The sequence below is a fragment of the Triturus cristatus genome, chromosome 9, assembly GCF_964204655.1.
Source record: "Triturus cristatus chromosome 9, aTriCri1.1, whole genome shotgun sequence".
Classification (NCBI taxonomy): Eukaryota; Metazoa; Chordata; class Amphibia; order Caudata; family Salamandridae; genus Triturus; species Triturus cristatus.
Genome location: NC_140592.1, coordinates 1,199,207,351 through 1,199,218,519, shown reverse-complemented (window position 1 = coordinate 1,199,218,519; position 11,169 = coordinate 1,199,207,351). Strand labels below are relative to the sequence as shown.

The following is an 11,169-nucleotide window of genomic DNA, read 5'->3' as shown; positions in this document are numbered from 1 at the left end:
CAATCTCCAAAAAAGTGATTACATCTGAGCAAAGCAGCAAAAAATATTTGGTCAGCGGATAGATCGTCTCTGGACGATAAATTTGAATTTCACCTGCTCTGAGCTTTCCTGCCAGATAAGACCTTGTCCAGTGACTATCTTATGACATGGAGCCCACTTCAGCCGCAGCCTGCTGCCTTGCCCTGCCGAGGATTTTTTTCTTCTATTCCAGAGACTGAGGGCCTGATTTAGATCTCGGTTGACGGGTTACTCCGTCACAATGGTGACAGATATCCTGTCTGCTGAAATATGAATCCCATAGGATAGGATTTATATTATGGCAGATGGAATATTTGTCACTGTTGTGATGGAGTATCTCATCTGCCGAGATCTAAATCAGGCCTAAAGCCTGAAGGTAAAACCCTTCACTGGGACAAACCTGATCCCTGTATCTGACCTGTGCTCCATGGTCTGCCTAAACCTTTGACTTTGTCCTGGTCAAGCACAATCAGATGACCGTGGTTGGCTACGGGGACATCACAACACATTCTGGAGCTATTTTGAACCCTTAATTTTAAACATTCATAACTCCAGTTCTATTTAACTTTTATTTGTTGTATTGGTGCTTTTACTTATTAGAATGTACTCCATTTTTCTAAATTGTTTTGGTACTTTTTGTGTGTTTTGCTTTCACTTTATTACTGTTTGAATACTGAATAAACACTTTACGCATTACTTTTAAGTTAAGTCTGACTGCTTTTGTGCAAAGCTACCAGAGGGTTAAGCACAAGTCTGTTTAGTGACATTTGTGTTTCACCCTGACAAGGACTTTGAATATTATTTGAGGTGGGTTCTCACTCCCCCAACTAATACTCCCAATTTCTTTCAAATGTTTGCTATGGTTTCTCAAGCTTGATTGAAAAAGTGTGGCCATAGCCTAGCAGCAGTCGTTTGTGTGAATGTAATCTTTGATGGCACTGAGATTTCCTCAACAGGGGCAAGTCAACAAGCCATTGGAGTTACTTAGGTTACTAAAGCTTGTAGAGAACAGGTCCAGTCCTTCTCACAGGCTAGGTTAGAGCAGCAGGCAGCAGGCCAACACAGCAGAGCAAGTGGCAGTCACTCCTGTAGACCAGCTCCTCTTTTTGGCAGACCCTCCTAAGGACCTCAAAGTGAACTAATGAGAGGGGGTCATGGTCTCAATACTTATAACCAAATGAGTCCTTGAAGTGGAGGTGAGTACAAAGCAAAGCCTTTGTGGTGCACAAGCCTCCTTTCAGTCCAGCGCTGCCTGCCAGCCTATCTGTGGGGGGTAATCAGTGGTTTGTGTGAGGCCAGACTACTACCCATTCAGGTGTATGTCTCAGCTCCTGCCATCCCTCTTGCCCAGGAAGACCCATCAGATGGCAGATGAATGCAGATGTAGCTAAGTGTCCTGTACTTGTAGCTGTCTAGAAGGAATACACAAAATGTAGCTGTCACCATATCCCAGACGTGTATTGGAGACAGGCTGTAAGGCACACAAGAGAGCTAAGAGCGGACAAATGTCCACTTTCTATAAGTATGACAAAAGTGAAATATCTAGCTGAACTTTTAGTTTTGCTGACAACTATTATACAGACTCAGTTGAGACCTTATCGTGCATACAATTGAAACAGCCCAGAGAATTTGCAAACAACAAGTGGATGAAGTTGAAAAATTAATACAAGCAATTAAGGACAACCATACAGTTGCAGAAGCTAAGAGCCTACTTGAAAAAATTGATAAAGAACTCACAACATTCAAAGATAATACCATCAACTATACATCCTCACAATTCGAAAAGGATAGGAAGACCTTTAAGATCGATGTAGTCTATCCCTATTTGAAATAGGACTTCTATACACGTGCGGAATCACGAAGACTACTAACTGACTACAGAGGAAGATCTAAAAACAGGTTTCTATCCTTCTCAGACACTTCGTCAGCGGAATCTACTGCCGATTCAGACCCTGTAGAGGGTGCTTCAAATCATAATCAACAGCGACAGAATACTTTATTATAGAAGGGCCAACAGAAAAAGGTCAGTTTCAAAACACAGCCATGGGAAATGAGGACCAGGTGTCAGTTTTACAAATCGTAGCCTCATCCCCCATTGTGAACCTCTCTAAGGAAAATTTAAGTACGGATGAAATCTCAGTACTTGAGTTGGGACTTAAATTCATCCCTAATAAAAGATCAGATGTTACTCGGCTCAAGATTGAAGCAGTAGAATTCTTCAGAAAAACTGGCTATAGACCTTTTTTCACAACAAAGAAAATACTTCACCTAAAGGAGCTTCTGGTTTAGCAAACAAATCGAAGCTTGTTCCTTAGCCCATATAATTCCGAAGCAGATTCTAGCCTTTGAACAAGTGGCACTTTCTTCAATTTAGCAACTTGAGAGCAATCATTCTTTCAAACCAAGTCATTTGACACCGCAACGACGTAAGGCATTAACAGACCTCAAGCAAGACACCTCAATTGTGGTCAAACCGGCCAACAAGGGTGGCGCAGTGGTTCTTTGGCCAAGAGAGATGTACCTCAAGGAAGGACGCAAGCAGGTTGAATATAATGTTTGGTACAGAAATGTCAAAGATGACCCAACACGAGAAATACTGGAATTGATCAGACCGTTTTTGAAACAAGGTCTGGAAACAGGAGTGTTGAGTCCAAAGGAGGATGAGTTGTTAAATAAAGATCATCCCAGAACACCGGTGATGTAACTCTTTCCAAAAATCCACAAACAGCTTTTGGACCCGCCAGGAAGACCAATCGTCTCCGGATGCAATTCATTATTAGAGACAATCTCTAAATATATTGACATTTTCCTAAAACCTTTTCTCCAACAGGTTCCTTCCTACTTGAGAGACACAATGGACTTCATTAACAAAGTTGAAGGCCTCTACTTTGACTCTAAGAGCCACTGGCTTGTCTCATTTGATGTTGTATCATTGTATATACAAATCCCACAAGAAGAAGCACTTGAAACACTGGAATCACACCTGGGTACCTAGGAACATCCACATCAGGTCCCCACTGAATTTATTCTTCAACTGGCATCTGTTGCATTAAAGAAAAATTACTTTAAGTTTGAAGAGAAATTCTATATCCAAACCAAAGGGACCTCTATGGGATGTGCTTCAGAAATGGCAGTCATCTTCATAGCACGCTTTGAAGAAAACGGTGTTCTCGGAAATAACCCTTACAAGCAACATCTGGCTAAGTGGTATTGTTACATCGACGACATCTGGTGCCTTTTGGAAGGCCCTGAATCAAGCCGAATTGACTTCTTTGAGTGGTTGAACACAAGACACGCTGACATCAAATTCACTTTAACCAAGAGCGAGACTTCCCTCACCTTCCTGGATGTAGAAGTGGAACCTTTAAATGAAGAACTAAGGACAACCCTATATCGTAAACCAACAGATAGGAATACGATTCTCCACTACAAAAGCTTCTACCCTAGGAACCTGCGGGATAACTTACCGTATGGGCAGCTATTAAGAATCAGAAGAAACTGCTCTCGGAATGAGGACTTTGACATCCATGCTACAACCCTTTGTGATCAACTGAAGGAAAGAGGCTATCCCAAACAAATGCTTAAACAGGCAAAACGGAGAGCGTGGTTCACCCAGAGGGAAAGTCTTTTATCTGAAAAAAGCCAAGGAACCTATGGCTAAAATGGTGTGTGTTTCGACTTTTGGCCCACACACCAATAAATTTCATCAAATTATTTTAAAAAACTGACACCTCCTCCAGGAGTTGGAATGCCCCTTCGAAGGGCCGCTCTTCGCCATGAAGAAAGATATGAGTATAGGACAACCACTAGTGAGAGCAGATTGCACTACAGTAACCAAGAAACAATACCTCCGCTCTCAATGGGATTTGAAACCCATTGAAGGCCACCATAAATGTGGTACCTATGTTTCATGCGAATCTACATATGAAGGATCCACGTTTGAACATAACAACATTAAATGGACCCATAAGTCCTTTACCAATTGCAAAACAAAGAACGCTGTTTATGGAATCATGTGTCCTTGTGGCAAATTGTATCGCAAAACTAATCAGGAAATCAGAGAGTGAATTGTCCAACACAGATCAAGAAAACGCACAAAAGTGATGAATGCGCCCATGGTAAGCCACTTTGTACCTTTGTACAAGCCAATCATAGCGACAGAGACATTAAATGGACAGTTCTTAGTGTGATCAAACAGGCACTGAGAGGTGGGGATATTGAAAGAACTCCTCTTCAAAAAGAAGCTTACCTCATTCTTAAATTCAACATCGCAATATCTGGATTAAACGAGATGTCCGAAATTTCTAGGGCATTGAACACCCCTGTGTTATGCACCTTATGGTCCCGCCTGCTTGTGCTGGTATAACTGTTCTAAAAAAACATTACCATGAGCAGCTATAGTTTATACAGCTGAATATTACACTCAAGTATCTTTAAGATCTGACATGCGCAGCGAAGTGTAAGAGGCGCAGAAACGCACTTTGCTAGGACACTACAAGTCCCAAGATCCACTGTGGCAGCTTCGCATTTGACAGGCCAAGAACAGGAAGTCCGGTCTACTGCGGTATTTCCAAACCACACAGAACTAGTTCTGTTTGATTGTCTGCAGCACGAGGAGTCATGGACGCATGCATGAAACAAACGTGAGTTGCACATTGGCAACAATGTATCAGGTTTTGTAAATTAAACGGATTGAAACATGTTTCATCCGTAATTAATTGTTTTCACAGCTTCCTGTAGTGCGTTTAAATAACTGAAAAATTACTCGACCTGACAGCTTAAATTAATAACATCGTTCCGGAGAGAGTGGGCTTCATTTCTTGCACAATTTAAAGCGAAGTAAGTTTTATACTTTAGACCAAATTGTCAACCTCAAACTCAACCTCAAACTCATGCCTCCTTTTCACAGAGTAACCTAAAATGCCCGGACTGAAGCTGACGTATTGAAATGACTTCTCGGCATAGCACCCTTTAAAGAAATGAATAAAATGGATTGCCCTGCACGCTTGGCTTCAAGTAAGTGCTATCAATGGCAGATAACAGCAGATAACTTGAAGTCCGTCCTAATACACTGAGGGGTAATATTTAAGTGTTGCTGTTTTTTATAGACCACAACAACCTGCCTCAATCAAAACCCTCTAGCTTTGCCTACAACAACAAGAGCTATGAGTGCGTTTTTAAGTTCTCTCGTGATATATTTGTGCTTCTTGAAAATAAATGCAACCTTTATTCCTAATTGTGTCATGCCCCGTTCATGTTTCAGGCCTCATGGTCCTCAGCGTGAATAAACCGGGCACTTTACAATTGTGAAGATATACTCTTAAAGAATAACAGGTACGCTTTTTTTTGTATAATTAGAGGAGACAGAAGGGACTATGTTAAGTTAAGAGGATCCCCTTTTTAAATAAGCACTATTTTCTTTTTTGGTTTCACAGAACCCAGTCACAGCCCTGAAGAGCAGCCCTAAAATAAAAGGGGTTCGCACAATTCTACCAACAGGGGAACTGTTTGTTTTATATAGAAAGTGTATAGCAACGGAGGAGGTTAATGGTTCCAAAATATATATCCCCTTTTGCTTTAAAACTAATCATCCCCGTTGGAGGGTATCCCAAATTTGTTCCATTTAGATAAGTTTCAATGGCTATACGGGGAACCTTAATGTCTTTTTTCTTGACTGGTAATAGTTACAACTGATATATGTATGTTGTGTCTTCACTTGATTTTGCACAAATGTATCTTGTTTCATTTATGTTTCTTGTTCCCTTTTTGAATCTAATTGTTACACTGTAAATTGTGAAGTGTTGCCTATCTCCTTCAGGAGATACTTCTAAAACATGTAAAAAGAAATTCGATAAGCAATAATTAAATGATGGAGAACATCTTATTCGTGATTTTGGTCTGAGTCTGTATAATAGTTGACAGCAAAAGTAAATGGTCAGCTAGATATTTCACTTTTTTCATATTTATTGGCCCAATCCAGCTGTGTGGTACAGCCCCCACCCCTTTTTTTGGTACTGAACACTTTCCATTAGTGGCATTTCTAGATTAGCAATACCAGACCAAACTTTACCATTAAAGAAGACGTGTCATTACCAATACAATTATATAAAACATGAAGCAGCTACTCCTCTACAATCAGGAATTATACTTAAAAATTGAATTTAAGGAATTCCAGTGTTCACCTATGCGTGGAGAAGGCCTCACAGTAGTGAAAACAAATCTGGGTGGTTGCCACTGCCAGGACATGTAGGGGTGACTGATATGTAATAAAAGGGGTGTTTAAGGCTTGACAAGTAGTTGGAAATGTTTAAACGAGGTGACAGTAAACTGTGCCCACAGGCCTTTCATTGGAGTGAGAAATTTAGGCATCTGGTTGGACTCTGCGCTCACTTTCAGGGACCACACCAAGAAGGTGGCTGCCACGTGCTATGGCATTCTGCGGGGAATAAGGCCGGTTTTAAAGTACTTTGATCCCCCTACCAGACAGCTTGTGGTCCAGGCCTCTATACTATCTCGGCTGGACTACGGCAGTTCATTGCTGTTAGGGGTGAATCAAGCGGAGGCCTCTAGGCTCCAAAGGGTACAAAATGCCGCGGCACGGGCCATAGTGGGCCTCCCTAGACATTGCTCAGTGTCTGGTACCATCACGGCCTTACATTGGCTCCCGGTCAGACAGCGAATCCAGTTCAAAGCGCTGTGCCTGACCTTTAAAATTTTGAAATCTTCTTCGCCGCTGGCACTTGCCAACCTACTCACGCCCTATATTCCTTTGAGATCCTTGAGATCGGAGGGGCTTCATCTGGCTGTCTGTCCACGCTTTAAATTGAGCAGTATGGGTGGCCGCTCCTTTAGGGTGCTCGCGGCAGGTTTATGGAACTCGCTTCCGGTACACATCCGAGCTCTTGAAGACCTGCTCGCCTTCAGGCAGGCGATTAAAACTTTCCTGTTTCCCGTGTTTGTTTAATTTCCTTTTCTTTTATTGTGTGTTATGTTATAGTGTCTGTCAAAGCGCCAGGACGCCCCTTTGCTGGGGCAGCTGTGCGCTATAAAAATATAAATAACATAACATAACATAACATTGACAAACCTGAGTCAGGTTTGAAGGAATCCTTCTGGGGGTGGCAAAATCAGTGCTGCAGGTCCACTAGTGACATTTGGTTTACAGGCCCTGGGTATATGGTATACCACTTTACTAGGTACTTATAAGTGAACCAAATGTACCAATTATGGATAAACCAATTGTCATCACATTTTAGATAAGAGCACATGCCCTTTAGCACTGGTCAGCAGTGGTAAGGTGCTCAGAGTCCTAAAGCCAGCAAAAACGAAGTCAAAAACCGAGGAGGAGGACGGCAAAAAATATGGGATAACCATGCAAAAAGGGCCATTTTTAACAATGGCCTAAACACTCTTACGATCAATCGCTGGTGGAAATAAAAAACCTGACCAACCTATTGTCTCTTCAATTTAAGAGATTCAGAGGCATTGCAATGGGTTTCTTTCAAAAAGACAATTTTAGATTCAAGTTTAGAGAGGTGAGAAAGTACCTTTTTAGTCCACGAACATTTCATGAGACAAAATTAGACATACTGTACACACAAGAAAAGGAATACATGAACAAGAATGATAATTTGCAAAAAAAAGAAGAAAAGGACATAATAACACCAATGGTGGAGGAAGCCAGTAGGAACATAACAAAAGGCAAATATCAAAAAAGCACTCAGAAAAAGAAGAAAAGGAAAGAAAAACAGACTGGCAAAAAGAGAAGCATAAAAGAAGAGGGAAAATATCCAGATCTGGAAAAACAAATAGTGAGAAGGTGAATGTGATGAGTCAACTCCATGACGAGAATGACAACAGAGCCCAGCAGAGCGCTCCAGGAGGGCCGGGGGACGTAACAGACGATAAAGGTCAGAGATCAAATGGCGGTCAGAGTGCTTCGATAAAAGCCATTTCTCATAGGTCGTGAGATGTCGGCTAACCAGAGGCCGCATGTTGGGGTGCATTAACCAATGGCGGATTTGGAAGTATTGGAAGCGTTTGGGATGTTTGATGCCGTGCCAGCCGGTCAACTCAGCAAATGGGAGGAAGCCGTCGATATCAAATAGATGCCCAGCAGACTTACAGGCCGAAGCCCGCCACTCTGGGAAAGTCCGTGCATCAAGGCCGGGAGGGAAGGCTAGGTTATCGAATAGGGGTGTAAGTGGCGATGGGAAGGAGGTGAGATGGTGCCGGGTCGCCACCGCATCCCAGACCCGCACCACTGATCGCATGATAGGAGATTTGTTAAGATATGTCGGTCTATCGGAAGGCTTCAGGAATTCATTTTCAATTTTGTGAGATGACTATATGCATTTTTGCATGTAATAATAGAGATATTTGTTGTTTTATCAAGGGTATGTGAGGTTTCTGTTTTATTGATTTGGGTGAGGTGGAATGGAGTTGTGGAATTCACGTCCGGCAGAATTCCGTGTAGTGGTACTCCACCGACTATGCCCACCCTTAGTTATTTCCTGCTAAATACACTCCTCCAGTCTCCCATAACAAGAGTCATTTGCAGTGCCTAATTTGTAAAAATAAATAAGTGCAGGTGCTCAATTTTTAGGTCAAGCCTGCAATAGAGCATGCACTGCTTTCACATGCACTCTCACTTGCGACACTATTGTGAATAACTTACCATTCGTGAGCATTTTTGTCACTGCTCTTTGGTGCCACTTTATTGACCGGCGCTGGCTAAGCTGTCCATTCCCTTCCTTCTCGATGTTGCTGCCTTCCTGGTGTTATGTATTCTTTTTTTTTTTTTGCAGTGTTGTTTAGCACGAACTCTACCACTTTACAAAAGCTCCAGTTACATTGCATTCATGTTTTTTTGTTTTTTTAGGCACTGGGAGATTACATTACATTACACAACATTAAATTCATATTTTTTTTGCTTAGGCACTGGGACATTACATTACACGTTACCTTCATGTTTTTTGGGGAGACTTGGGGCATGGGGAGATAAGGCACTTTGCTCAGAATCAGAGGATGTTGAGCTGAAACCAAGACTAGAACCTGGCTCCCCTGTTTCAATGTCGGCAGCTTTGGCTATAATGCCACATCCTGTTCCCTATTGGCATCTGAGTATGAGTCAGTTTTCTATTGTATGGGGTTGTTTGACACGAGGAACACACGTAAGAGCGAAGCGATCCATTTGAGCGCCTTGCTTTTTTTTTTTGGCCTTTAAGGGAGCTGGTGTGTTTTTTCCTGGCCTGCCTGGGGGGCATTTCTCCACACCAGTGTGTGCACTAACACTCAGGGGTGGCTCCTCCTCTATGGCGGATGAACATCGCCAAACTGCCCGCAGGGGCAAACAAAAAAAAAATTATTTGAATGCAGATTATTTTATTTTTCGTCCTGTGGGTTGCGCCACAGCACTGCAGCAGGGGGAGGAGGAGTGGTGGGCCCTGCTTTCAGTGCGCATGATGGTTTGTCCGGCCATCTTAGGATCGCCAAACTGTCATGCTCACTGACATCTCTTCAACTCAGCTGTGTTGCTTAGTGGAGAGATCAACAGGCACAGGCTCCCAGCTCCAGATGGAGCGCAAAACAAACCTGCTCTGCCCAATCCTGATACTGCTCTCATGGTGAGAGCAGCAGCAAGATTGGACACAAGGAAAGCTGGGAGCTTCACCCTGTGCCCAGAGGAGAAGGCCGGTAAGCAGAGCGGTGAGCAGGAGACTGGTAGGTACGTTTAAAAAACATTTATTTTAGCTCCCCTCTCGCTGCCACCACCACACTGATCCCTCGCGCTGCCCAACTACATTTCCCTTACACCAACTGCTACCTCTAGCATTCCACTTCCTCCAGTCTCACCAAGCAAACCTGCTATAGTTGCTGCCAGCCAGACCCTCCTAAAACAAGAGGATCATGACATGGTGCCTTTACAACACAGGATTACCTTAAATGCAAACAAATTCTTGTAGTCTAATTAGAAGTTGCAGGAAGAAATATGCCCCTTTCCAGGAAAGGTCCTACTTAGTTGAAGTAGATAGAACAATATCCCATGATGAATGTTAAATGTAAATTGTTTCCTGATGTTTTGTAAGAGCCCTTCTTGAAATAGACAAAAAGTGTGTTTTTATATCTCCCATCTTTTTGTGTTCACTCATCTTTTTTGTAGCTTGTTAAGTAACTTATGTGCTTTCCTTTGCTCATCATTTTGAGTTTCAGTTGCAAAGCTGACCACAACCACCCCCCCCCCCCCCCCACCAACCAGGTCACCTCTTTGTTACTGGCCCTTTCATGAACCCTTTCAGTCGTCGGCTTCTATTTTCTATTCACACTTTTAGCGTAGTGCTGCCCGCATATGTTATTTATGTCCTGTACTAGTTGTTCTATTCACTGAGGGGGACACTGTCTCAGCAGAGCTATTTACATATATTTCTACTGTTCCTTTTGAAAACTTTGTCTCACGGAGCACCCTGTTTTTCTACCTCCAATTCAAACAATCATTAGCAAAGTCAAAAAGGTCTCGCATATGAGAACTATTGGCTATGGCAAATAAGCCATGTTGTACAGCAGCGCGGATGCTTTGCAGTGTGGCTAAAACTAATTTAACAAAGATTTTTAGCCTCCCTGCAAGACATCCACGCTGCTGTACAGCATACCTACCAACTGGTAGAACAATCTCAGTGTGAGGAGGGTGCGGGCCTTGAAGGGGGCGTGGCCTTGTGCCGAGAAGTACCGTGGGGCACTTTTGACACCCACCCCCAAGCCCCCCACCTAAAGAAAGCTTGCTGAGGATGTTGCCGATGTCCTCGAGTGTTTTCACACCTCTTAATGGATGTCCGCAGTTCAAAACTCGAGCAAGAAAACCACTATTTACAGTGGTTTTCAGATTGATTTCCCTGCCGCAGTGTGATATCTGAAGGAAGATCTTCGTGAAGGAGTTGTATGTGAGACATGTAGGTCTGATATACCTACTATCCCTGCTATTACCAATAGTGCACTGCCTCCCTGCCAATCTCTTAATGAGCATTCTGCTGAGAGAGGATTTTTGATCAATGCACGTTCCATTATCAAAAATAACCTTTACTTCCATGATTTCGTGACAGCTAGGAACCCACCATGGGTGTTCATTACGGAAACTTGGGCTACAGATACATCGGG

At 42.8% G+C, this 11,169-nt stretch overlaps 1 long non-coding RNA gene across 6 annotated transcripts in view; it reads left to right on the top strand.

Moving 5' to 3' along the window:
- Nucleotides 1-4,586: 4,586 nt before the first annotated feature.
- The window catches only part of LOC146799622 (uncharacterized), a 387,718-nt gene continuing 381,135 nt past the window's right edge, over nt 4,587-11,169 (top strand). For 5 of the 6 annotated variants that reach the window (XR_014969296.1, XR_014969297.1, XR_014969294.1 and 2 more), the window contains exons 1-3: nt 4,587-4,661; nt 4,928-5,034; nt 5,282-5,352. This is a non-coding gene — a long non-coding RNA (uncharacterized LOC146799622). Of the gene's footprint in view, nt 4,662-4,927; nt 5,035-5,281; nt 5,353-5,453; nt 5,886-11,169 lie in introns of those variants that run through there. The other variant, XR_014969292.1, reaches the window with a different exon arrangement.